Source organism: Camelus bactrianus, chromosome 33 (assembly GCF_048773025.1).
Source record: "Camelus bactrianus isolate YW-2024 breed Bactrian camel chromosome 33, ASM4877302v1, whole genome shotgun sequence".
Lineage (NCBI taxonomy): Eukaryota > Metazoa > Chordata > Mammalia > Artiodactyla > Camelidae > Camelus > Camelus bactrianus.
In genome coordinates, this window is record NC_133571.1 from 5,469,696 (window position 1) to 5,496,586 (window position 26,891).

General features: G+C 39.4%; 2 long non-coding RNA genes across 4 annotated transcripts in view; one reads left to right on the forward strand and one right to left on the reverse strand.

Annotated features, from left to right (window-relative positions):
- Nucleotides 1-430: 430 nt before the first annotated feature.
- On the reverse strand, nt 431-5,072 carry LOC105068996 (sarcolipin). Of its 2 annotated transcripts, XR_006724818.2 has the most exons (3): nt 4,937-5,068; nt 3,212-3,321; nt 431-1,053 (listed from the first exon to the last, which is right to left on the reverse strand). It is a non-coding gene; the product is annotated as a sarcolipin (long non-coding RNA). The 2 variants fall into 2 exon arrangements; XR_835284.3 differs by lacking the exon at nt 3,212-3,321 and having other exon boundaries at nt 4,937-5,072.
- A 13,542-nt stretch (nt 5,073-18,614) lies between these two features.
- Nucleotides 18,615-26,891, forward strand: part of LOC123616823 (uncharacterized) — a 29,639-nt gene continuing 21,362 nt past the window's right edge. Inside the window, exons 1-2 of one of the 2 annotated variants that reach the window (XR_006724837.2) lie at nt 18,615-19,203; nt 19,646-19,794. This is a non-coding gene — a long non-coding RNA (uncharacterized LOC123616823). Of the gene's footprint in view, nt 19,275-19,645; nt 19,795-26,891 lie in introns of both variants that reach the window. The other variant, XR_012503762.1, reaches the window with a different exon arrangement.

A 26,891-nucleotide genomic window follows, 5' to 3' on the forward strand; every position in this document is an offset into this window, starting at 1 on the left:
TGGGGTCATGACTCATGTTCTAGTTTTACTTGGTGACAAATGATTTTAAATATTTATATGAACGCAACAATGGAAATATTACAGAGTAAAATATACATTCTTTTATGACTCTTAATGGTCAAACACAAAACTTCAAAGAAACGTTGTGCTTTTAGTGGGCAGTTCGGTTGTGCTTCAGACGTCCTCATGAAATGGATTTATTTTCCTTCTCCCTTTGGGACTACTTCAGAGGGAAAGTTTGAGGAGCACTGAACCGATGGAATTATCTGAAATGTGACACCCGTAATTGACTTGGTTTCAAATCCTTAGCAGTTGGAGGATCTTGGCTTATCTCAAATGCCACAAATACTGTAGCATTTGTCACTTTCAATACCAGCCAAGGGTCAAATGCAGGATCACAAATAGGAGCTAAAATAAATTCTAAAAGTCATTTTTTGTGGTTGACTTAACTTTATTCACATGATAGCTAGAGGGGCTGACAAAGACTTCCTTTAACATTTCTCTCTTCTGGTAGGTTGATTTACAGTTTGGTTGCTGAGTGTGGGTTGAAGGTATGTGTGGTGAGACAGATCAGGGGCTTGTTAAAATTCTATGGCATAGTGAATCCAGTTTACTTTTACCCTTGTGGCTTGTCTAACACATTTGCAGTAAGAGTTGGGGGATAAATCTAACATTTCCTGGCAAACACTTGGCAGCCCTTGAGAGCAGCATCTTTAGAGGTCACAGGATCGATCCTGACACTGGCGGCACCTCAGATGCTGTGCGTGCAGGTCAGAAGTGCCGTGAGGTGCCGAAAAAGGCATCCCATGACAGGAGTGGGAGCTCAGGGCACACAGAAGACAGCTCTGGAGCGTTGCAGTCAATTCCAGGAGCTGTGGCATCTCAGTACTGATAGGACCTCACAAGGAGCCAAATGAGGATAACCGTGATCAGGACAACGGTGAAGTTGAGACACAGCTCCCGGGTGGATCGCTCCATTCTCAGAGGGGCTCAGTGAGAACTGAAGGCAGACTTCTGACGGCACTCCAGAGACCTCCTGTTTGTCCTTACCTCCTGACAGAAAGCAGCAAAGAAAACATAGGACATTCGTGAGCATTCTTTCCTAAAAGGAAATAGGAGCATTATGGTAGAGGAACTGTTACAGGCTGAATTGTGACCCCCTCCCCAAATTCATATGTTGAAACCTCAACCCCCAGCATCTTGGAGTGTGACTGTATTTGGAGATAGGACCTTTCAAGAGATGATTAAGTTAAAATGAGGTCATTAAAGAGGGGAGGGTACAGCTCAAGTGGTAGAGCGCACGCTTAGCATGCACAAGGCCCTGGGTTCAATCCCCAGGACCTCCATTAAAATATGATAGTCATGTGAAGACCTGGGGAGAAAACAGGCCACGTGCAGGCCCCCGAGAGAGGCATCAGGAGAAATCACTGTGCCAGCGCCTCGACCGCAGCTTTCTGGCCTCCAGACTGTCTTTGGACTAGAGCAGCTGCTCCTCCCTGGGTTTCCAGCCCCCTTGCAGATTCTCAGCTTGCCGGCCTCCACGACCCCATGAGCCAATTACATACATCACTCCCCCCCCCCCCCCATAGGCTCTTTTTCTCTGAAGAACCTGGACTTACACAGAGAGTCTGGATTTTTTGGCCTGATGTCAAAAGACAAACATAGCCCTGATTATTTTCTTGTGATAATTATATTGATGCTTTGTTGGGTTTTTTTGGAGGGGGGAGGTAATTAGGTTTATTTGTTTACTCTTTTTTTTTTTTTCGGAGGTGGTACTGGGGATTGAACCCAGGACCACATGCATGCTAAGCATGCGCTCCACCACTTTGAGCTCCACCCTCCCCCTGATGCTTTGATAAAATATAAACTATTAAATTTTTCTCTCTCCAATTTCTCTGTGTGTGTGTGTGTCTGTGCTTGCTTTGCTAAGTTGGAGTAATAGCAAGCAAGTTCACCAAAACAACAACAACAACGAAATGTCATGGCTTAATGTTGCCCTTGCTTTGAATTACATGTAGAAGCAGGGCGCCGTAGTTTTTCAGATTTCAGGCTGACCTGTCTTCGTCTAACCCTGTGCAAGCATTAAGCAGTTTCAGCAGCTGCTTGCCCTCTTAAGAGCCCTGCGTTGGGCACAGAGCCTCTGGGGTCAACCAAAAGTCCCTCACATAACAGACACTCAGTCCAAAGAACAAGTGTTAACCTCATGGGTACTTCTGTTTCAACAAGGGCCTGTGCCAGCTATTTTTAGTCAAGTCCAGGATGTGCTTATATTGTAAACACTTCAAAAAGCAAGGGTGGTATCTTTATAGTTTGCACAGAGAGTACATGCAAGAAATCACACTTTGTGAACGTGTGCGACGCAGTCGATAAGATTCTTACTTCCAGTGATGCGGCATAACTGGCGCTGTGTATAAGGTTTAAAGATAAAATTCTAGATATTGAGGACAAAAGTCTACTATGGAGTGAAAAAGTCGGGGGGAAAGAGTGTTTCATTTATTTGCTAAGGGTGGAGGTTCAGGGGGCAAGAAGGGTTGTTCGCAAGATGGTATTTTTAACCATTTAACCTGACTGAATTATTAACTATAATTACTGTATTTGTTTTACTATTAGTGGACCAAATTACTAATTGTATAAACCAGCTGAATGATCATTTTTCAGATTATGTAATTGCCAGCATAATAGACAAGTTCAAATAAGATTGTATCCACCAGTATAGGTTGTTGAATCTTGGTTTAAAGTATGGCCAATGATAATTGATTTATGTTTCATTTTCCTTTTAATTCTCACTTCTATTCTTGCCTTCTGCATGAGGGATATGGTAAATTTCCAATGAAAATCTTTATAAAGATTTGCTTGAAGGTGAAAATAAACAGGAAAATGAAGGACAAAAGAAGTAGCGAGAATGCAAGCAGGAGCAGAGGGGAACAGGAAGATGACAGATCCAGGCGAGGAGACTGGAAGCAAAGAAATGAGAATCTAAAGCAGATTCTTCCCTATAAATTTATTAATAAAGTTAAATCCTGGTCCAAATGACAATTTGTTTGGGTAAGTTCTGAAGAAATACAGAGATATGCAAAAAATATGAGACCCTATTTATACTGATTAAAGCACTTAATTTGGGGAGGGCACAGTAACTGTCCCACCAAATCTGCTTATTTGCTTAAACTCTTGAATAAAAGAAATTATGGATAGTGGCCCAATGGGAACATACTCAGAAAATGTTGCCACAGCTTTGTTCACGTGACCTTCACAACTCCGTGACCTTCACAACTCCGGCAAGTTTTATCGTGATTTTTCTCTCTCCCAAGCTGAGAAACTGACCTACAGAGAGAGGGGGAGCTGTTTGTGTAATGACACATAGCAAGTGAGAGGCAGAGCTGAAACTGGCAGCTGAAACTGGAAATAGCTGCTGGAGTTGTGGCTACTCCGTAGGAGTGATTTCAGGAATGTGTTATTACTGCAAATACCTGCCCTGGCTAAACGAAGTTTGTGTAAATTTTCAACCTTTGGGAAAACAATTTGACATTTTTTATTAAGGTTTATAATGCTCATTCCCTTTAATCCAGCTATTTCCCTTCTACTGTAGAAACTCAAACACATATATACCAGGACACATACACGAAAATGTTCATAGCAACACTTTCACAGTATTCCCCAGCTGGAACCAACTCATACGTCCACCAAGGATAGAATGGACGTGAGTTGTGGTATATTCATATATTTGAATGCTATAGAGCAAAGAAAATACATGAACGTATATGTATATAATAAGATGGATGAATCTAACAAACACAATTATTGGGCCAAAGAGCAACTTACAAAAAAAACCCCACAGAATTTGACTCCATTTCTACAAAGCCCAAAACAGGAAACACAATCATATTGTTTAGCAATGCAGACATACATGGTAAAATTATAAAGAAAAGCATGGATAAAATTATCTCAACAATCAAGATGGTAGTTACTTCTGGTGTGGCAAAAAGGGGAAGTAATCACGAATGAACTCCTGGGGTGCTGGCAATGCTCTGTTTCTTGACCTGGGTGATATTTATACAGGTGTTGACTTAAAACGATTGTTCAAATGGTAAGTTTTATGCAAGTCTCCAGAATTTTTCCGATAGTCTCTGAATTGACAGGTTACCCATCACACTTATTTCCTATGATTTACCTCTTACTATTTCTTGCACTTAAATATTTGTTGTTTTAAATACTTTTTAAAATTAATAAAGCACAGAATTCAAGTGAGAATGTCTGATGAATCCAATTCATTCAATACATATGCTAACTCTAAGGGGTAGGTTTTACTTTCACATACATTTATGCCAAAATTAGGCAAAAACTCAGATTAGCTTCTATCTTCTAAAATCTTCCATTTTTCTGCTGTTAATCCACAAAGACAATTTTGGCTTCATTTTAAATCTTTTGTGAAGTCAAGATCACACCATGTGATCCAAAGTGATTGCCGTATGGTGAAATAAAAACAAAAATCCCTGAATAAATTGTTTGACTTTCTTTGAATGGAGACTTTGAAAAGATGGAAAACATACTTTCCTCTACAATGTGTGGGGGGAAAAATTTTAACAGGAAAGGAGAAAATGCATACCATGAGGTGCAGATAAAGAAAACAAGAACGAATAACATTTACTTTCTACTTTAAGAAATACTGTGTACAATAGCCAACATGTTATAATAACTGCCAATGGAATATAACCTTTAAAATCATGAATCAGTATGTTGTACACCTGTAAAATGTAATGTACATCAATTAAACTTCAATTAAAAATGAAAAAAATTGTTAAATGGTGAAAAAAAGAAATACTCTGTACAATAGGCATTGTTTGTCTCATTAAGAAATGTACATACTCCTCTGCCCTTCTCATTTGCACCTTGCACACATATGCACACTGAATGCCAGGCATAAAGATCCTGCTGTTACCTGAACAGGGTCAAGGACACACTGGGCTGCGGAAGGCTTCTCCTCTCTCTCTCCAACTTGGGCTCCAACTCCTGCTCGTCTCCCAGGCTGTCTGGACTCCTGGGCTCTGGGCAGGGCCTAAAGTAGTCCAAGGGAGGTGGCAATCACTGTGATGTCACTGATGAAACATCTCGAAGGAACAACCTCCAAGGGTTGGAGGCTATTTGTGTTTAGGGGGACAGGGAAATGTGTTGACTAAGACGGTTCCGTTGGCTGCCAATTTGTATGAACAGCCCAGGGACTTAAAGTCTTTTCTTTCCAGTTGACATTTGGTGCAATTGATGTAGGTTTTAAATTCATCTTTTACATCTTCACGAATATCTCTAACATGTGTTTAAAGCATCATAAACCAAGAGTGATAGACTAATATTAGCAAACCAGACTAATATTAGCAAACCATTGCTGCATTTGACTGCTCCCCTACTCGGCATGTGAGGGTGTAAAATGTGACTTCATTTAACCACCTGTGTTTTCAGCTTTGTGAAGCATGAAGAGTTCCCTGCCTTGCACACGTATACCCCAAAATACACACACAAGAACCAGAATGCAGCAGGCATCTTTAGCCCCTTCAAAACTGACTTTAGTCCAAGTGGTGAAAGTTATCTCCCCAGTCATCTGTTCCACATAATTTTCCAGCTAAGCTGTATGTTGCAAGTTTACAAATTAATATACAGTTTCATCTGAAACAGCTGTGGGAGCCATGGGTATGTATCTCTGTCCATGTACTAATACAGCAGTAAACTCATACAGCTGAGCTCGGTCATTTGAACAGATTGAGGGTAGCTGGAAAACTGGTCAAAACTAGTGAAAAACACGAGTTACAGAGTATATCAGAAAGAAATCAAATTGTATAACTAGCAAATATAAACAATGACTAAAACTAGACTGTTAAAATGAATTTGTAATTAACATTCCAGATGTCTGGAGGTAAACGGAGCCTCTCAAGTGTTTAACTTGAACACACACCAACTGAACATGACCCCCCCAGCAATTATGTTTGTTCATCAAATCCTTTATTAGATGATAGAACACATCTCCCCTCTGAATACCCCAGTTAGGGTCAATCAAAATAATACATTCCCAGGAGACATGAACAAAATTCCCTACAGCATTGTGTTCATAGCCAAAGCTTTCCCCATCATTCCTCATGCCCCAGAAATATTACTAAAGGAAGGACATTCCATTCCGTTTCTTCATTTTGATATAAACCCAGTGATGGGGAATCTTAATACAACAACCTATTGTCACATGTAAAAAGACATCTTGTTGAAGTGACAGGTAGTACATAGTAATTATAGTGCTGTCAAACCTTGGCAGACTCCTTGAATGTAGTCAGATTTCTGTCTTTTGTTTCCAAGCCCTTGCCATAGAGTTTCAAATGCTAGAAATGTTTTCTACTCGCTAAGCCACACCCATTCTTTTTTTTAACCACTCAAAATTATTTTTTTGTCCAGTTAAAAAGTTACATATTTATTGTAGGAAATGTAAAAATATGAAAATATAAAGAAAAATTAAATTACCTTTAATATCATCACCCAAAAAGAAACATAATTTATATTATTTTTCATTCATGTTTGAGGTTGTATAGGTACCGTTTCAAGTTTTTAAGATATTTTTGATAAAGGAATCTGATGCTTGAAAAAAACTAGAATTTGATTCTTATAGAATTTAAATTATTCATAACCTACCATCTGTTGTGAGACAAGCATTCATTTTGCTTATGTTGGAATAGGAATTAGCTGTACGCTATTTAAAATGTTAAATACAATGGGGAAATGTTAACGTATCACAAAACAGCTCAGCAATACTGTCAGTGTAACTGAACTGGTCAATTTCAATGCAACTTAAAGGAAGAATCTTACTGCTTATTCATGAGTCAGTTGAGTTTGTCTGTTTGGTTTTCCCACTTAAGTTTTTCCAACATTATACCAGGGGCTGCTGTGCCCAGGGCTCTAGCAAATTCCCAGACAGAGACTTCAGGAGCTTCTTAACATGAGCGGTTTATCCTGGGATGTCATGAGAGCGTGGGATAACGCAGAGAACTCAGCTGTCACTAGTTTGACCTAACCCTCTCCTGAAAGACAGGCAAGTTACCCAAAGTCACTTGACTATTCTTCAAGGGCCTAAGGCAGAGTTTAACCCTGAGGATCTGTGAGCCTATTTAAAAACAACAGCAACGACACTGTTGTCTCTCATTTAAGCAGGTGGAGTAACATTTCAAACCTCTGTACTAAAGAAAAGTTCTCTCTTTAAATCAACCTGACTTTGTTCTGCTGCTATTTTCTTTTCTGTGAGCAATTCCTGTGACTTAACATCCTGTATCAACTCCCTCTCCAAGTGTTATTCCTCCCATCTGCAGGAGGACACACTAAATAATCTTTGACATTATTCCTATGCCTATAGTCTAGAAATCAGCCAAAGGCCAAAAGTGTTAAGAAAACAACACTCACATTGACCATGGTATTGAGGATCTAACTGGCATTTGTTCCCCCCACCCCACCACCATATACGTTCCTAAGTGTAAAATCAATTTTGAGCTCTTAGGCCTGATTAAGAGCCAAACTAACTTGTGTAATTTATTTCTGATTTCCATCCACCTTTTTTACGTGAGGAAGCCAGAAGTGAACACTTTGTGTCAGTCCATGAATTCGACAAGTCTCTGACACAATGGGAGACTTCAGCAAGGCCTTAATGACAGACGATAAGCTCTCAGCCCATCACGGTGATGAGTAAGATGATCATGGTACCCCTCTCACCTTCACATCTTCGCGTCCAGATGGTCATGGAGCAGCTTTCTGCTTTTCTCTTTCATTATCCCAAACACACGAGAAAGAGGAAACCATATTTCTTGAGGCTGTCTCCATGTCCTTGAAACATTAATAGTTATTATCTGTATTTTTAACTACTTGTGGCACATGTGCGATTTTTGTCTCACTAACTGAATTTTAATTTCAAAGGCAGAGATAGTTTCTTGTATTTCTTTTGTTTCTCTAACTGTGCATGAAACTGGTAAAGAATCATAATAGATGCTCTAAACTATATAACAGAGGGGCTCCATGTGAACCTCCGTCACATCACATCTCTGAGCATTCCAGGCAAACTGAGTGGGAGAGATGGAGGTCAATATCAAATCTACTCATAAAAGGACCCAGAAGCCACCTGGGAGAGAAAACTCCTCTAAAGGGAAGGACTGGAGAAGGTACACGTGGTTCAGCAACAGGGAGAATGGATGATGACGCCAATGCACAGAACAGATGCACTGTGTCAGTCTAGGTCCTTTGAGAAGCAAGATGCCAGAACGGGACTGAATGTGCAAAAGAAAAAGACGTACTGGGGGAAATGCCTGTGAGAGAAAATGTGGAGGGGGTGGGGAAACAGACAGTCATCAAACAGCAAGAGAAAGAGATAGGAAAATGGGAAGGGAGGTTGTGCGAAGCATCTTAGACTACAATTAAGTTCTAAGGAAAGTTTGCCAAGGCTGTTAGGAAACCTCAAATCAAAGCCATCTGTCAGCGATGTCCCGTGTCCCCCAGGATGAGATGACCTTTGTATTCCTCTCATGCTCAATTATTGACTGAGAGCAGCCAGGGAAGCATCGCCTCTGGGCAGGCGTGACTATGATTTCAGAGGACAGCAGCTGGGGGACATCTCAGTGATGGTGCAGTCACGTCTGAGAGGCACGGTCCGTCACCACCACACCCACATGCTACCCATCCTGCCTCCCTACAGCTTGGTGTCCACGTCCTAGGGGAGGCGAGAGCCATGGGCACAAACTCCATAACCCTTTGAACAGTTAACCTCAACAGTGTGGAACACTGAAAGGGACCGAGACATTCTCCATCTACCTGTGCCATCTCGTGGACCTCAGTGCATCCATGGAACCAGCAATAGAATATCCTTCCAATGAAGTGTCACGGAGCCTGGCAGAAGCAGAAATACGACTCAAGACTTCCTTGCAGTTTATATTAAGCTGTGTGGCAGATGACAGCAGAGAGGAGCTTGGGCTAAAGGGCAAGAAAATGGCAGGCGCCATGTGGTCGCCGACAGTACGTGTGCACGAGCACATGTCACCCACTCCCTAAGGCTGCCAGAAATAATCGAGATGAGCGCCGCAGGGGCATGCAGCCTTGCATAATAGGTGGAAGCAAGAGCCAGAAAAATACGTATTAGTCCTGTTTACAATAACCCATTTTAAGTCCTGGATTGGTGAGGTGACACCTGTTAACATCATTTGACTTGGAACCAATTAAATTCCTCTTCTCTGGAACAAGTATATTTCTGCTCTATAATAAGATTCTGCAAACAAACAGCTTTCTCTCAGCCCATTAAAGATAGCTGCCGAAGGGGGGAAAAAAGAAATAAGAAGCAGCCAAAAATGTGTTTACTACTAGGCTAAAACCATCTGCCCTCAAAACACTCCCAGATTTCAGATGGGCTTTGTTATTTTTCTGATGGGAAATAAAAATTCAGCTGTCGTTTGCCGTGCTGTTACTGAACAGTTCAGGGAGATTCTAGCCAGACACACCCACTCGAAACATTCTGTCCCTTAGTGAATTTGATCAAGGGTATTTTAGCTGAATCTTTCTTGAGAATCTGTCGGTCAGAATAACACAATTGCTGTTTTAGTAAGAATAATATGGATCAGACAAAATTGCTTCTTGTTCTCTCCGAACGAGCCCATTCGGCTTTAGCCTTTGGCTATTGGAGCAGGGAGAAGAGAGTCATGAAGATCTCTCTGGTCTCTGTGAAGCTAATGAGAAAACAGAAGTGCTTAGCTGCAATATTGTGGAAGAAGATTAGCTGGATGCAAGACACAGGCTAGGTTTCCTTTTGGAGGAGGGCAATTGGGCACTCGTTCTGCAGCCTGAGGAGTAACCTAACCTTTTACACTTTTACAGTAAGTGAATGTGGAGTTGCCAGGGGCTGGTATTCCGGGAATTTGGGCAGCTTATCTGGCAGAGGTGTTTCAGACCTATTTGCTAAAGCTTGGATTTTGTTGGTTCTTGCTCCCCACTTGCCAGTGTAGAACAGAAAGAGAGGCCCCCACCTTTATATCTGTGTCTTCATCGGGGTACACATTTTGTGCTAACAGGCTAATTTTCCTTCTTCTACTCTATCCCTCTTTTGCTCGATGTTACGTCACTCACCAGGCACTTACAAGTCACCCACTCCCACTGAGTACCAGCACAAACACAAGACATCCCTACTGCTTTCTTTGTGAACAATCGTATCTGCCAAGAACTATCACTGCTTGCCTTGGGCATCGACCAAGCCTACAAGACACGGTACCTCTGCTGGTACCACAGCTATCGACACTGGAGGCACCAACGTGACTCCTACTTCTAGAGCGAGATGAGGACTTGGGTTGGGGAAGTGTGCCTCTTCCTATGTGTGACACCCTGTTGAGGGATGCTAAAGGAGCACTTCCTCACTATCACCCCAGTGTCTTCCCAGACAGAGAAGCTCATGGGCAGGTTCGGCCTGGGGATTCACAGAACAGGCGTCTTGTTATCTCACAGTCACTTCCCTCCGCTACTAAGATGCAGTGCTACAGCAAACCTTCCTTCTCCTAGGAGAAAACACCCTTGATCAAATTCACTAAGGGACAGAACGTTTCACGCTGGTGTGTCCGGCTAGAATCTCCCTGAACTGTTCAGTAATTAACAGCACATCAAAAGACTGCTGAGTTTTTATTTCCCATCAGAAAACTTCTCTCTCAGGAGGGGCCTAAGATCCCAGGACACACCAGCTGCTGTCAGGCTCGCTCCAGCAGTGAATAAACCTGCACTCATCATCCTGAAGGAAAGCCCTGGGTGCAGGTTAGGCACGAGCTGAGGTCCTCCTACCACACCCGTGCCCTCACCCAGCATGTGGTGCTATCTACCAATTGTCTTTCCATTGGAGTCCGAGTAAAAATTGGCTTCTCTGCACTACAGATAGAAAACATATCACAGGGAAATATACTCAATATCCTATGGTAACCTAGAATGAAAAAGAACATGAAAATGAATATATGTATGCATATGTACAACTGCACTATTGTGCTGTACACCAGAAATGGACACAACATTGTAAACTGACTATACCTCAATAAAAACAATAAATAAATAAATAAATATTTAAAATAGAAAGCATATTATTTCTTATTTCTGTGTTTTCCTGTAGCTCCCAGATTAGGTTCAAAATATTTAGCTCCAAAATGTTCATTGACAGATGACTGGATAAAGAAATTGTGGTACATTTATACAATGGAATACTATTCAGTCATAAAAAAGAATAAAATGATGTCATTTGCAGCAACATGGATGGACCTGGAGATCATCCTTCTAAGTGAAGTAAGCCAGAAAGAAAGAGAAAAATACCATATGAGATCACTTATATGTGGAATCTAAAAAACAGAAATTGACACAGCATTGTAAACTGACTATATTTCAATTTAAAAAAACTAGCTGCAAAATATCCTTTGCCAGAAGACTGGATAAAGAAGTTGTGGTATGTTTATACAATGGGATACTACCCAGCCATAAAAAAGAATAAAATGATGTCATTTGCAGCAACACGGATGGACCTGGAGATTGTCATTCTAAATGAAGTGAGCCAGAAAGGGAAAGAAAAATACCATATAATATTTCTAATATGTGAAATCTAAAAAACAAAAAAGAAAAAAGAGGCCACTAATGAACCCATCTACAAAACAGAAACAGTAAACAACCTTATAGTTACTGGGTGAAAGAGGGATAAATTTGGGAGTTTGAGATTTGCAAATGTTAACCACTATATACAAAAATAGATTTAAAAAAATTTTCTCTGTATAGCACAGGGAACTATATTCAATATCTTGTAATAACCTTTAATGAAAAAGACTATGAAAATGAATATATGTATGTATACACATGACTGGGACACCGTGCTGTACACCAGAAATTGACACACTGTAACTGACTGTACTTCAATTTAAAAAAAAAAAAATCTTTAGCTGCAGAGGCAAGGCCCTATGGTGATCTAGCTCCTGAGCTCTCTGACCTCCTCTGCAGCAATCCCAAACCTGCAGGTCTTGGACGTTCTCTCCCTGTGTGCCTGTGCCAGTCCCTTTGATTATACCATCCTTTCCCACATTCCTCAACACCTCCCACCTTTGCTTGATGTTTAATAACAGTACTTGATTCAAGTGTCACATTCCCTGATCCTCAAGGCTGGGATGGATGAACCTTTGTGATCTACGTAGTCCTAGACACCACTGCTTTCACTGTATTGTCAGCACTGACCGTTCTGTCCATCCCTGCCCCTTAAGAACAAGGACTGTATCTCTCACCCATGCAGACCCAGTGGCTAGGCGTGTCGCGCTTGCAGTGCAGTGGGCATTCCATAAAAGCTTGCTAAATAAACATACGCATAGTGTAAAGTAGTTCATTCCTAGCTGTTCAGCTCTGCAGAGTCACAGGCAAATCAATGTTTCAAAAATAAAATGCTCTGATTTTTCACCAATTTACATGAGAAAAGACAGCGATGTTTACAAGACCTGTAGTAACTTGAACTACTCAGGATTTCTTGATCTAAGAATAGTACGTTCTAGGCTTCCTACCCCTGACCGGGTCTGACAGCTGCTTTTTAGGTTGGCACATAATATGCTTTAAAGGGCTAATTTTCTCTGCTGTGGAAGTTGAGCAAGAAACCATTGTAATGTGCTGTTGTAGATTTTTTTGACACAAGTTTAAAATTTAGAAATGTGAAATAATTTGAATGTGCCTACCACACAAAACTAACAAATCTTAATATCTTTTGTTACCAAGTTAGGTCTTACGGACCCCACCTTGGGCCCCAGCCTTGCCAAGGCTCCCTTTGCCTCAGCAGAGAAAGCTCTTTTTCCCTTAGGGTTCACACAGTCAAAACAAACCCAAAGCTTGAAGACTGAAGCAGTACAAGCTTTATTCAATGGTCAGAGAATGGAGAAGTGGGACCTTAGCTCACAAATCAACTTCTCACTCAGGGGATGATTAAGGCAAGATTATAAGGACAAGGTTAGCGCATTGGTTTAATGGGAATGTGGGGGCCCTTCTTGGAACTGGGGTCCCGCCTCTTTTCTGCTCTTGTATGGTCTTTCGGCATCTGGGTCAGAAGCCGGTCAAACCATCATGCTGCAGACAGGAAGAGCTCTTACCCAACCTGATTGGCTGGTGGAGAGGTGATCAGGAGTCAACACCACCAACTTGCTAGTTTCAGCCGGCCTGGGGTCCACGTGCTTGTGGTCAGCACACAGTCAACTTCCTCCACACGGAGGTGGAAACAGCTCAAAGGACGTGGCTTAGGATGTTATCCATAGTCCTGGGAGGAACTAAAGGTCTTTGACTTTGTTTAATGGCTAAACTATCATTATTTTGTCTTGCTTGCTTGTTTTCCTTTATTTCTGCATTTTCTCGATTTTCTGATGAAATGTATTCTCTGTAACTCAGGGAAAGCCTCGGAGGCTAAAGTTTTCCTACAGACAAGAAGCAGGCGGAGGACATGAGGGGGGGTTCTGTCCCGGGAAAGCCCCAGAGGATCCGGCTTGGTTACATTTTCATATTGTTTCATGTCTTTAACAGAATTAAAATACAGATGAAGCTGAAGTCGCATTGAACCACCCTTCTCAGTCCTACGCTCTGTCCCACGTACCCCAATAAAACAGCTGCTGTGTCTAACCCTAGTTTTATAATTAATCTTTTTAGCTTTAGCATCCCGATTATGCTAGCCAGATAAGCAGGTTCCTCTCTTTCTTCTCCAAAACAGCATGTATAAAATAGATAAATTTTCAACAAGTGGCCCATTGACCTCTATGGGACTGGGGATATTTTTGGTGTCAGAGGAGCTATCTGACTACTGATTCCATGATTTTTCATGGTTGTAGATCCTAGTTCGTAGGTTTTTCTATTTTGGCAATTTATTATATTAGTAGAAAAGTGTCCATTTAATCTTTTGTAGTTTTATTACTATCACTCATCATTGTGTTCTCGATTTTTTTCAGTTTCTGTCTTATCTATGGTTATGCTCCCCTCTTTCAGACTTCTGGAAATTTTTTAACAAAAGTAGAAGAAAAAATATGACAAATCTTAAATTTTAGCAATTATGAATATTTTGCCAGTCTTGCTGCATTTATCCTTATCCCCCTCCCTTGTCTTTAAACACAGGTGACATTTGAGAAAAAAGAAAATAAATCTTGGGAGGAGGGTATAGCTCAGCGGCAGAGCGCCTGCCTAGCATACATGAGGTCCTGGGTTCAATCCCCAGTACCTCCAATAAAACAAATAAATAAACCTAATTAGCCCCCCAAAAACATATATAAATATACTTTTCATTACTCTTTATACCATTATGTGTACCATTGTGATAACTGTCATCATAATGACATCTAATATTTTCAAAGTATGTGACTTCTTTAAAACACTTGAGATTCACCCTTCCTGAAGGAATAAATATCGTTTGTATTATTATCTCCATTTTTCAAATGAGGAAAATTAAATGAGCCACACAAGCAGTTAAAGGGTCAGCATCCTGGGTTGAATTCACAAACCTCGGATGGTAAATCCATAGCACCCAGGCTTTGATCCAACCCACATCATTCATGGAACATCCTCATTACCCTTAAATTTTCATAAACAATATGACGTAATGAACTTCTCAAAGAATTAGAAGGGTCCAGATACAATTTGATTACAGTGGAATCCAAAATGGATCATTCAGTGGGAACGTAGAGATACAGAGATTTCCTACCAACCTTCTTATAATTCCTAGAAAATATTAAAGGCAAAATAAAACTAAGATAAAAAGAAGAAAAATGCCAGACAAGAAGAGAGATAAGACACAATATTCTATCTGCCATCCCTTTTCTAAGGCTGATAACTCTTCAGCTCTACTAATTATTAAGAGGTGTTGGAGTAATGACCTATAATGGAAAAGAATATGAAAAGGAATATATATATTATACATATATATGAATCCTACTATGCAGTACACCAAAAATTAGCACAACATTGTAAATCGACTATGCCTCAATTTTAAAAAATGTTAGAGAAATTTTCTGTTTTTGAAGCCTGTTCCTGAACTCATCACAGAGGAAGATCTTGCTGGTAAACGCCACCACTGCCTTTTGTGAGTGTTTTACAAGATCACCAAAGATTGGAATATGCTCCAGCTGTCATATTTTTTAAAGCTATTGATGGAATAAATCTCACAGGCAATTTGGTTGCAGCAAAATATTACTAGCTAGAACTATTCCCACACAAACTTTTAAATCAAATGAATAGCTCTCCTCTCTCTTTAAGAATAAAACAGAGCTAAAATATTTTTGTTATCATTCATTGCAACTAGCAATATTTTATTTAAATAAAATTAATTTTTCTGATTATAAAAGTATTACATGCATATTGCAGCACAAGGTTAGGAGGAAAAAATTAGCTACACTATGAAGATTTTGTTTTTCATGTCTGAGAACATAATATCACATACTCAGAACAAAGGAGCAGGGGCAGACTACAGGAAAAAACTTGAATTAACAGTAGTTATTCCTGTGGAGTCTCCATGGATGGGCTGTTGAAGGAGGTGGAATTTTTTATTTCTTGATGTAGTCACATATAAACAATTTTTATATTTTACTAAGAAAAAAAATTCAGCAATAAAATGATAATAGGGACTAAACAAAAAAAATCTCTTCTCTTTATATTTAACCTTGTTTATGCTATTCTTATATTTTCTGTCCTAAATTTGCATAGACTTGCAGAAGCTGTCAGTTGAGAGATCTTTTTGGCCCATCTCTTTTTTGTAGATGAGGAAATTAAGGCCAAGAGAAGTTAAATGACTTAATAGCAAGGTCATGCCTCTGACCCCTCTTGACCTATATGTTACAGATTAATATTAATTTACTTTTAATAGGTAAAAAGCATGTGCGTTTTACTGAGGCACTTTGACGTTAACCTGGATATGGCATGAGCTATACTCTCCATCACTAAGAGCTTTTCCCAACAGACTAAGCCAAAGTAAATCTCCCCTGTCATTCTCTCTCATTCTGTTCTTTCCCTTTATAGCACTTACTACCCATTTTAATTATATATTTACTTGTGCTTATTTATTGTTTTTCTTCTCCACCAGACTCTAAACTCCTCAAAGGCTAGCCTTCCATGTGTTCTGTTCTCCATAATATACCTAGTGCCGAACACAGATACACAATGACATACAGTCAGAAGGTCATGAAGCCACTGACTAGTTTCTGTCTGCTGACTGTCCCTTCATGGGCACCCAAGTTACATCAACTTATTGAGTGTTTGTTATGTTCCAAAATTTAGACAATGTCAGAAGCTTATCTTATATGTATATGTATTTTAATCTCATAAGTTAGTCATATTATTATCTCTATCATGCAGATGAAAAAGACTGAGGCTGAGAGAGGTCAGGTAAATATCAAAAGGTCAGAAACCCAGGAAGTGACAGACACAGGATTCAGTCTTGGGTTTGATTCCAGGCTGTAAGCTCTGAACCCTTACACTACCTGCTTGCTAATTTCCTGGCTTCAGTTGATGTTCAAGACACAGTCATCAAAATAGCATCTCTTTACCTCAATTTAAAAGTTTTCTGGGCTTCTGGGTGAAGACAGCAGATTGAACATATGCATCTAGTTTTGCTCCCTCTTAAAACCCTACTAAAATGACAGTAGAGAGCGGTTTTTTGTTTTTCTTTTTTTAAAGGCATAAAGCCATAAGGACGATGAGACTCAAAAAGGGGAAAGTAGCAAGCAAATTTTGGAAGCGATAATGCGAAAGGATGATGGTAACCGATTTAGCAAAACTAAGAAAGTTGAATCCTAAACAGCTAACAGAGAGAGCCAAGAGCCAATCTGATTTATACTGTACAGATTGGTGGCAGTGGGGGTGAAGAGAGAAGTGGCTAAAATAAGGATAACTAGTTGAAAGTTTTTCAAGAAATTGTTAGGTCCCAAGATCCCACCCTCCCCCCAACGTTGACACAGTTAACAACTACTCTTCCCCAACCTGAGCAGAAGACTGGGGGTTTATTCCTTTATTCCTGGAGAGAGTCTCTAAACTGGGACACCACAGGCACAGTTAGAGACAGAAGTATCCTTCTGAAAGGGTGGATTAAAATGAATGTACATCTGGACGGTGAACCCATCTCCCACCCCAGCCCTCTTCCCCTCCTCAGGTTTCCAGAAGAATGGAAACTTAAGCCTTCACATGAAGCTCTGGGCAAAGGATTGGAAGAGCCTTCTCTGAGGAATCTGAGCAGCTCAAGGGGAAAGGATACTGATGTTGGAATTTCCCCAATGAAGAGTCCCCAACAGCTCATCTTACATAGAACTGCACGATCAACAAGCCCCACTCATGTAGTCAGAGAGTCTTAGCCATTTTTAGTCCTACATACTTAAAGATTATCAGAGAATATGGAAGTTAAAGTCCAAAATACACAGAAGAAAAGCAATCTGAAGGAAGCAGAAGTTATACAAAGAGAAGAAAGCATTCAAAGAAGAAATTAGATTGGTTTCCAGCTTGTCATCAGCAATCTTGGAAGTTAGAAGGCTTCCAATGACTTCAAAATTCTGAAGAAAAACTATACCCAAATGAGAATTCCATCCCCAGTCAGCTATCAGTCAAGGGAGAGAGTAAAATAAAGATGTTTTCAGACATGCTCAGTTTCAAACAATTTATGTCCCATAGATTCAGCCCCAGACAACGTACGACACCAAAATGAGAGGGTCACCCATAAAAAAAGACATAGGGTCTGAGAAACAGGAGAGGTCAAGGGACTACCAAGATAATCATGAATGGACAGCCCAAAGTGGGATCCACGTACCTGGAATAAAGGACAATTGGTCCACCTTGGGATGTGTCAGATGGCCATGGGTTATGGCTTCAGGAAAATGCAAACCACTAGGAAACCTGATGCTCCTGAACGTCTTGAAAGGAGTCTTAGAGAATCAGCAAAGTGTGAGACTTCATACGTGGTAGTAGAAAAGCAAGCAAACAAAAAGATGACCAGCTTTACTCCCAGGAAAAATTTAAATTTTGTGCAGACAATGAAAAGTAGTCATAATTTATTATATGACTCAACTATGAACAGCATTCCCATCACCCTAGTGTAAACAATGAATGTTGAAATATAAATATGAATAAAAAACATTAAATATTTAAATAAAATTAATTTTAAATATAACTCTATTAGGATCTGGGGGGAGGAGTAGTAAAGAGAAGTAAGTTCTTTCTACCATAGTAAGAAGTCAATATAATGCTGAAAATTTGAAAACTCGAGGAGTAATACAGACACATTATTTTCAAATATGTAAGTAAATGAAATGAATCTGCAAAAAGGTGAAGATCATTGCCTCTGGGGGAAGTGTAGGATTGCTGCTGTGTGTTGTAGATCTGTAAGTCACTCTACGACACTGCATATATAACTTAAAAAATTAAAACCAACAAAATGTTTGAAAACATAGATAAATGCTTTCAAATGATCAAATATAGTCATAACTTCTCTCTTTCTCTTTCCCTCCCAAATTATGAGTCTTATGGCAGCCCCTACGCTCAGTTACCTGGAGTGGAGTGCTTGTCTGTACCAAGGTGAATTACTCTGGTAAATCAGCACAACTCAACCGGACAATAAAGAAGATCTCTTCCTTTCCAGCTCTCTGTAAATGGGTCCAAACTTGCTGGACATGGAAATTGCAGTTTTGTCATCAAACATCCTCTTTAATGGTTTATCTTTCACCCGGTGTAATTCGATATTTCTTACTACTGATTGTCTCCTTAAAAGCTCTGCATAATGGTGTGTGTTGATTTATGAGATTTCTTCCAGGCTTAATTTCATTTATATTTTTTCTTACCTTGTTATTCCCCTTGGCAGATGCTTGTGTTAATATCTGACCCAAGCAAGGGGTGTTCAGCCAAAGATAGTCCTCAGTCAAGCTGTGGCCTGAGCAGATGGTGAGGCCTTGGTGCCTTGGAGAACTCAGATTACACTTCCAAGGTGTTCTCATGTAACAGTTGTGTGCCTTTGATCAAAACACTGAGAAACACAAACCCTCACGTCCTCCTCAGCACAAAAACAGCCAAGAGCTTGCTCTCTTGGATCCAGGAAAGGCTTGCCAATTTCCCTGTAAGATTTTACTTGCAGTAAACACCCATATTTGCAGAAGAGCTTCAAAGACACAGGATAACGTGGATCCGGCAGAAAGGAGACCTCTGCGGAAGGTGGGAAGGGACTCCTGGAGGACTGTTTCCCTTTGTGCCTGCTCTGCCCTCTATACCGACAACAGTGCTTGGTACACAGGAGGGCACACAAAATACTTGTTGAATAATTTGTATTCAAGTATTCAATAAATATGCTGCTGCTCTGTCTGGCATATCCTTTGCTTTTCTCAGATTGACACACTTCCGCTCGCCTTTAAGATCCAGTGCACCTATCTCTTGTACAGCTTCCTCTGACCCACTCAAATTCTTTCCTCTGTATATATTTGCATTTTGAACAGATTTCTGTTGCTTGTTCTTCTAACACAGCATTGTGGTTATTTGACTGCATGTCTGTCCTTCCTACAAGACTTTAAATTCCTTGAGAGCTAAAGCTTTGACTTATCTCTGTATCCATGCTGCCTGGCTTCCTGCCTGAATATTTGTTTATTCATTCATTCAACAGATCTGGAGTACCCACAATGTTCCAGGCACTGGAATGGGCTCTGTGGATAAAGCAGTGAAGGATTCAAGAACCGTCCATGCCCCCCAGCTTGCATTCTATTAGGGTTGAAGACCATTCGCATCAGTGTGATAATCGCAGTGATGAAGGTCGTGAGTACATTATGGGAGAACGTGGGAAGGTTATTATGCTCAAAATCTGAGAGATCAGGAAAAGCCTACAAGAGGAAGCTTTCCAGAAACAAACAAAGAATATCCAAAGAACAAATAAAAGTTAGCGAGGAAGGCTGGAAATACGTGCTTCACGAAGTATAGCAAGTTTGGGGAAATGCAAAAAGGACAAAGGAAGAGAGAAAAAGAAGAAGAGAAAAAAGAGAGGAAGGAAGAAGCAGATGAAAAGGAGGAAGGGAGGAATGGAAGAAGCGATAGTGAGAGAAAGAAAGGGATACTGTATTATCTTATTTGCCTTGTAAAATATTTTGCTCCAATGGTGGCCACCTGCTACTCCTTTTGATTTGGAGATCCATCTTTACCCTCCAGTCGCAGAATCACAGGCTATTTTGGAGCTGGAAAGGGCTTCCAGTACCTTGCTCTATCCTTATTTTACAAATACAGAAACTAAGCTTTATGGAAGTTAGTAATAGCAATATTTTGCTTTTATCGCGTGTCTTGCAAAGAATTTTCACCCCTGTCCAGTTTGAGCCCAACAGCCCTGCAAAGCAGCGTCATTCTTTTTTATACATCAGGAAACTGAGGCTCAAGTGGAATTAGTGGTACAGCTGGAAGCCAGGTCTTCTGGTGTCATATCCAGTGCTCATCCTGTCACTTCTCAGTCCCTCTACCAAAGTCATACTGTCAGGAACAGAGCCAGCAGTAGACTTGACTGCTTATCCAAAACTCCTTCCAGAAGGCAAGAGTGTCCTGACACCTGATACGGACTGACCACTGCTAATTATCACAGTGTGTTCCAATTACAAGAACACTTGTGCTGGGTTATTCATTTGCCAATAGCCCCAGGGACACTGGAATGATGGGGTTTATGTGCTGTACACACAGACGTATAGATAAGGAGATTCACTAAATAATTCTCTGTGCTCAAATTTTAAAAAAAATCAAATTTCAGAATATTATGTATCATGTTAACATTTCTATAAATTTTAAAATTATGTAATATTTAATACATATATATAATCAAGAGTGTAAAAGCATGGGCTGAATAGATACCAAATTCATGATAATGGTTTCCTCTAGAAAAGAACAGGAATAAGAGAGGATTTCAATTTTATTGTGCTTTTTTTCCTTCTTAAATTTTTTTTTTAATCTGAATCAAAAACGTAAAAGTGTTTTATAATTCTTTGTTCATTTTTCTGCACCAAGTTTATTTTTCAAAACATTTTAATAAGCGTGAAATTTCACATGTAAGTTTCAAATACTTCCCCTTCCAGACAGCACTCCCAGTTTCCTTACCTGTTAAAGAAAGAAAACGTAGATTAGATCACTTCTAAGATCCCTTTCAGCCTTGACACTTGAGCCTCCTTCAAAATCTCACAGGCTGTGAAGAGATTATAGATAGCTTTTATTTGAGTAAATTCTGGAAAGGGGCTTGGAATATACTGTCAGCTATTTCAAGGGAAGGAAGCCCAGGAGTTTTTTGTTTTTTGTTTTTTGTTTTTAATTGTGAAAGCTCTTTTTTTTCCTCCCCACCGTAGCCTCACCCGAGAGGCATTCCCCAGCTAATGTCTTATCTATTTATATTCTGGAAACTCTGTCTAAATTAAGCTTCCACACAAGGTTTATATGATGATGAAGTCTGGACATTCTGGGGTCAGTCTCCTCCCACCCCAACACAAAAGCCTTGACATGAAACTTTATTATCACTAATTCTCATATAAAACACTAGGATTAAAGGTTTGGTGACCATATATTGAACACAAAAGTAGAACATGTGATCTAACACCGGTTTGATGATGGGACAGAATATTTGCAATCAGGGTGGCCCCAGCAAATCTTCAGTCTTGTGGTAGACTGAAGGAAGCAGTTAATAGGGTAGATGGGAAGGCTGGCAGAACCAAAGATGTTATATATGGTCAAACTGTCCTTCAAATGCACATAAGACCTTTTGAAAAAATACTGGAGGGAAGTTTCAACCAAGAGAGAACTAAGAAAAACTTCAGCAGAAGGACTGATGATGAGTATTTAATATGGCTCATTGTAGAATTAAGAATAAAACAAGGGTTAAGAAATGGGTGGAAGAATAGTATGTGAACAAAATAGAAGCAATGCAACTAAAATAGTGGGAGGAGAAGAGATGAGGAGAAAACAGAAAACAGGGTGATCACCTCTGACAAAAAAGATGTCATTATAAATTGAAAGTATATTATTAGTTTTAAAAAGAGAAGCAAAGAGTACCACAAAAGATTTTTGAAACAAAGATAAGTATTACTTGCCTACCCATGTTCATTGCACCATTATTTACAAAAGCCAAGACATGGAAACAACCTTAGTGTCCATCAGGGGATGAATGGATAAAGAACATATGGTACATGTATATACATATATACATATACATGATGGAACACTACTCAGCCACAAAAAAGAAAGAAATCTTGCTATTTGTGAAAACATGGCTGGACTTTAATGGCAATACACTAAGTGTAACAAATCAGAAAAAGATAAATATGATCTCACTTATGGGTGGAACCTGAAAGCAAACAAACTTACAGAAACAGAGAACAGATTGCTGGTTGCCAGAGGTAGAGGATGAGGGGTAGACAAAATGGGTGAAAGAGGTCAAAATGCACAACATTCCAGTTATAAAATAAATAATTCATGGGGATGTAATGTACAGCATGGTGGTTCTAATAATACTTTATTACATATTTGAAAGTTGATAAAAGAGTAAATCTTCAAAGTTCTCCTCACAAGAAAAGATTTCTTTTTTTTCATTATTTTTCATTATTATGATGATCATTTCGCAATATTTACAAATATCAGATCACTATGTTGTACATCTGAAACTAATATAATTTTATATAATATCTCAATTTTTAAAAAGAAACAGAGATAACTATTACAACTAATAATACAAACTTTAATACCTAATACCTAAATACCAAATGTTTTCAAATAGTGAAGAAACATAGTAAATATAATAATAGCATTGAATAAGTGGCAGCATTAAAAGGAGTGATTTCCAAGATATATTATTATATATGGAAAAAGCAAAACACTGAAGAATATGCATAATATGGTAACTTTTGTGTTGAAAGATGGAAATAAAAAAACACACACACATGTATCTATTTTTTCAAAAAGAAACACAGGAAAGATAACAAAAAATGAAATTGGTTGCAGATCTTCCACATCTTACAATGGGGTCATATCCCAGTGAGCCCGTTGTACATTGCATTTAATGTACCTAACCTACCAAACAACATAGCTTAGCCTAGCCTACTTTAAACATGCTCAGAACGCTTAACATTTGCCTACAGTTGTGCAAAATCATGTAACACAAATCTTATTTTATACTAAAGTGTTGAATATCTCATGTAATGTATTGAATACTGAGAACAGATTGCTTAACATTAGCCTACAGTTGGGCAAAACCATCTAACACAAAGCTTATTTTATACTAAAGTGTTGACTGTCTCAGGTAATTTATTGAATACTGTACTGAAAGTAAAAAAAAAACAAAAAAACAGAATAGCTGTAAGTGTAACGGTTGTCCCCCCTGGAGATCACAGGGTTGACCAGGCAGCTCGCTGCACTGCGCTGCCCAACATCACGGGAGTTCATAGCATGCATTGCTAGCCTGGGAAGAGATCAAAATTCAAAATTTGAAGTGTGGTTTCTACTGAATGCATACCGATTTCACACCATGGAAAAGTTTTAAATGGAAACATAAGTTGGGGACCATCTCTATATTCAAAAAGAGAAAGGAGGAATGGGTAGGAAGAGGGAGTGATGCTTCTCTGAGTATATAGTTTTGACTTTCGGAACAATGTTAATCTTCTACATGTTCAAATAATAAAATTAAATCAACAAGAATGGGGTGAAACCTAAAACTGGGTGTAGAAAGAAACAAATGAGCTCAATTATATTTCAAATGAATGAGACAGAAAGAACACGGCAAACAGATCCTGAACTCTTTTTTTAATAGATTTATTTTTCACAAGGGTATGGATGTAACAATTCTGGATCTAACTTAGCTTTATTGTAGAATTGAGTAAGTGAGTAAATGTTATGTTTGAAAAAGCCGGAGTTGTCACTGTGTAAGAAAGGAGGTACAATTATAGCACAAGGAAGGGGGATGGGGGAAGGAAGATTCCTGTGGTGCTGAACTGTTAGAAGCATGAATTCATGACTTCTGAAACATGCCAGGAGCACTGAGCAACCCTCATGCCCAGATCTCGGTTTAGAGTAGCGGTGGTATCATCAAATTAGAGGGAAGGATGGGGCTTGTTGTGGTCCAGAGGAGACCGCCCCACGTGGTGCTTCAACGGCATATTGATTACTTGAAATTAAAGTTACTTAAATGGCCAACAAAACAGGGACACTCTGACCCTCCCTTCTGCTGCCCTAAAGGCAGGAAATAAATCTCTCGTGTGAAAGGTGCGCTCCCAGCACCTGGAGGTAAAAACACACCCTTATCACCAAAGATGAGGAGCTGGGGCCAAGAAGCCCACACAGACCAGCCTTGCTCTTTAATTTACTACCCCAAGCCCCAGTTCTGTTTGGAGTCTTCACTAACTGGGTACCCAAAGCCTAAATTTCTCCACTCGGAAAACTGTTGGGAGGATCAACTGGGGTAGCGTATATGTAAAGCATGTATCTCTCTGGACTCCACGTGAAAAAGAACAAAACAAAAACCTGAGTTTCTTTGTCCTGGCAATTCCTCACAATTTTATTGTTTCTGTCTAAAAAGTATGAACGCTGTCTGCTTTGGCCACTTCTTAGGTCCCATTTCTATGGTACCTCCACGTGCATAAAGTAAAATTCTTTCTTTTTCTCCGCTTAATCTGCTTTGTGTCAATTTTATTATCAGTGCAGCCACAAGAACTCAAGACAGGTAGAGGGGGAAATTACCCCTCCCCAACAAGACTTATGATATGGGAAAACATTTAATGGGAGTCCACACTTCATACCATTAAAGTAAATTCCAGATGTGTTAAATATGTGAAACGTAACTCTATAAAGCAAATAAGAAAAAAAGTTTTTTTAATATTTTATATACATAATGAAAGATTTCTTAAACAAGAACTAGGAAGTAAAACCCATGGGAGAAAATTTGATGAGATGTGACTATATCAAAAGTAAGGATTTCTGTTCAGCAAAACACACCACCCCACCAAGTAGCAGGGTGACAGATCACAAAATGTTTACAACATGTAAAATCAACAAGGAATTAATTTCTAGGTGGTACACCTGAAAACATACAGGAAAACAAAAAGGCGTCCACTTTTTTAAGGTAGACAATATAAATAAATAAATAAATAAATAAATAAATAATATGAATAAACAACATGGATCGCAAAATGGAAAAAAAAAAAAAAAAAAAACCCCAAATGACTAGCACATACATGCCCCTCAAGCAAGATCTTTTCCTTCCTTTGAACACATGTGTTCTGTTCAGTGAGCGTCTGCACCAGCCATCGCCCCCATCTTGAATGCTTTTTCCCCTACAACTTCCTATGACTGTCTCCTTGCTTTTCAGAGCTTAGTTTAAACGTGATCTCCTCCGTCTCGCTCTACTTCCTACAGCCGTCCCACTCCCCGCCCCAACGCTCTTGTTTTATTTTCATCACATGCTTGCCATTCAGTGCCATACGCTTCTTTATCTGTATGTTAGATCCTCTCTCTAACCAGATAGCAAGACATGGAAGTAGGAAAGTTGTCTGTCTTGTCCAACTTTGTGCTAATGTTTGGCACATAGCTGGTGTTCAGTAAAAACTTGTTGAGTTAATAAATACATATTAATACATGAAAAAGGTAATGCGATTCCTGGTGCTGGCTTAATGAGTTTTCCAGAGAAGGATGTTCAATCATAATTAAATGTCTAATTAATGGAATCCTGCTAAGTAGTGTCAAGCTTCCATGGAGAGCTAGACAGGCTGACCATTTAATAGGCTCCTTCTAAAAATAATATATTTTGAGTCAAAGGAATGCTGTTGCCTTGGATACGTTTGTTTTGACCACAGCGCCTAGAGCTCATTATGTTAGTCAAATGGCTTAAGCCAATTGAAACTCAATCTTCTTTAGGACTATGCACATTCTAAACACCATCACCCAGAGGGGCCCTGATGGGAATTCCATCCGCAGGAGGTGGTGTTTCTCTGGAATATTCCACTAGACAGAAATATTCTAATCATGAATCTTTGCGACTCAACATCACAGACAGCACCTTAAATCCTGGGGAGTAACAGTCACCACATGATAGTGGAAGAAACTCCTACATTTTGCTAACCTGACCCCATATGAGAAAACCCAGTGAGTTTCTTATGATCACGTCTCAGAAGAAGCAAGATCCCCTGGTACCACCTCTGCCACTTCAGTTAAGGCACAGAGACTTTGATTTAACAAATCGGTTAATTTATTTCGACAAACTAATGACATGCTTAGAAAATCTGTCATACAACTTCTCAGCATGCCATGCAATTTCTAACAATCCATTTATGTAATCTTCGCTTGCCAGGTATAATGTGGGCTTCATTCCTGTGGATTTGCAAGGATGTCTATTTATGAGTTTTGGTTTGGTTTGGTTTGACCTTAGATGAAGAGTTAAATTAACTGTAATCCTAATTCTTAACACATTAGCATCAATGCACGCAAAACATCTCTCAGGCTCTATTTTATCTCTTTACTCTTTACTTTCATTTCTGACCCCACAAAGTCACAAACAATAATGTATTTTATAATGTTCTGAACTAGGCATATAACCTTGTGAAGTCTGTGGCGTCATGTGTTTATGTACTTTTAATATAATTTCAATCTCTTCTATCACTTTAACACCATTTTTAAGATACATCTATTCCTGCATCAAAGCTTCTATTTCAGTCTGTATGCACTTATTTTAATTATCCATCATCTTGTGCAAATGTCATTGCCATTGTCAACACAATCTTATTTTCTGTATTATTTTCAACTGTGTTATTAATAGCCTGGAGGAACAGTGTTGATTTGTTTATAACTTAACCTTGTATCCAACAATTTTGTCAAGTATTTATATTAGTTCTAATATATTTCCATGTTGA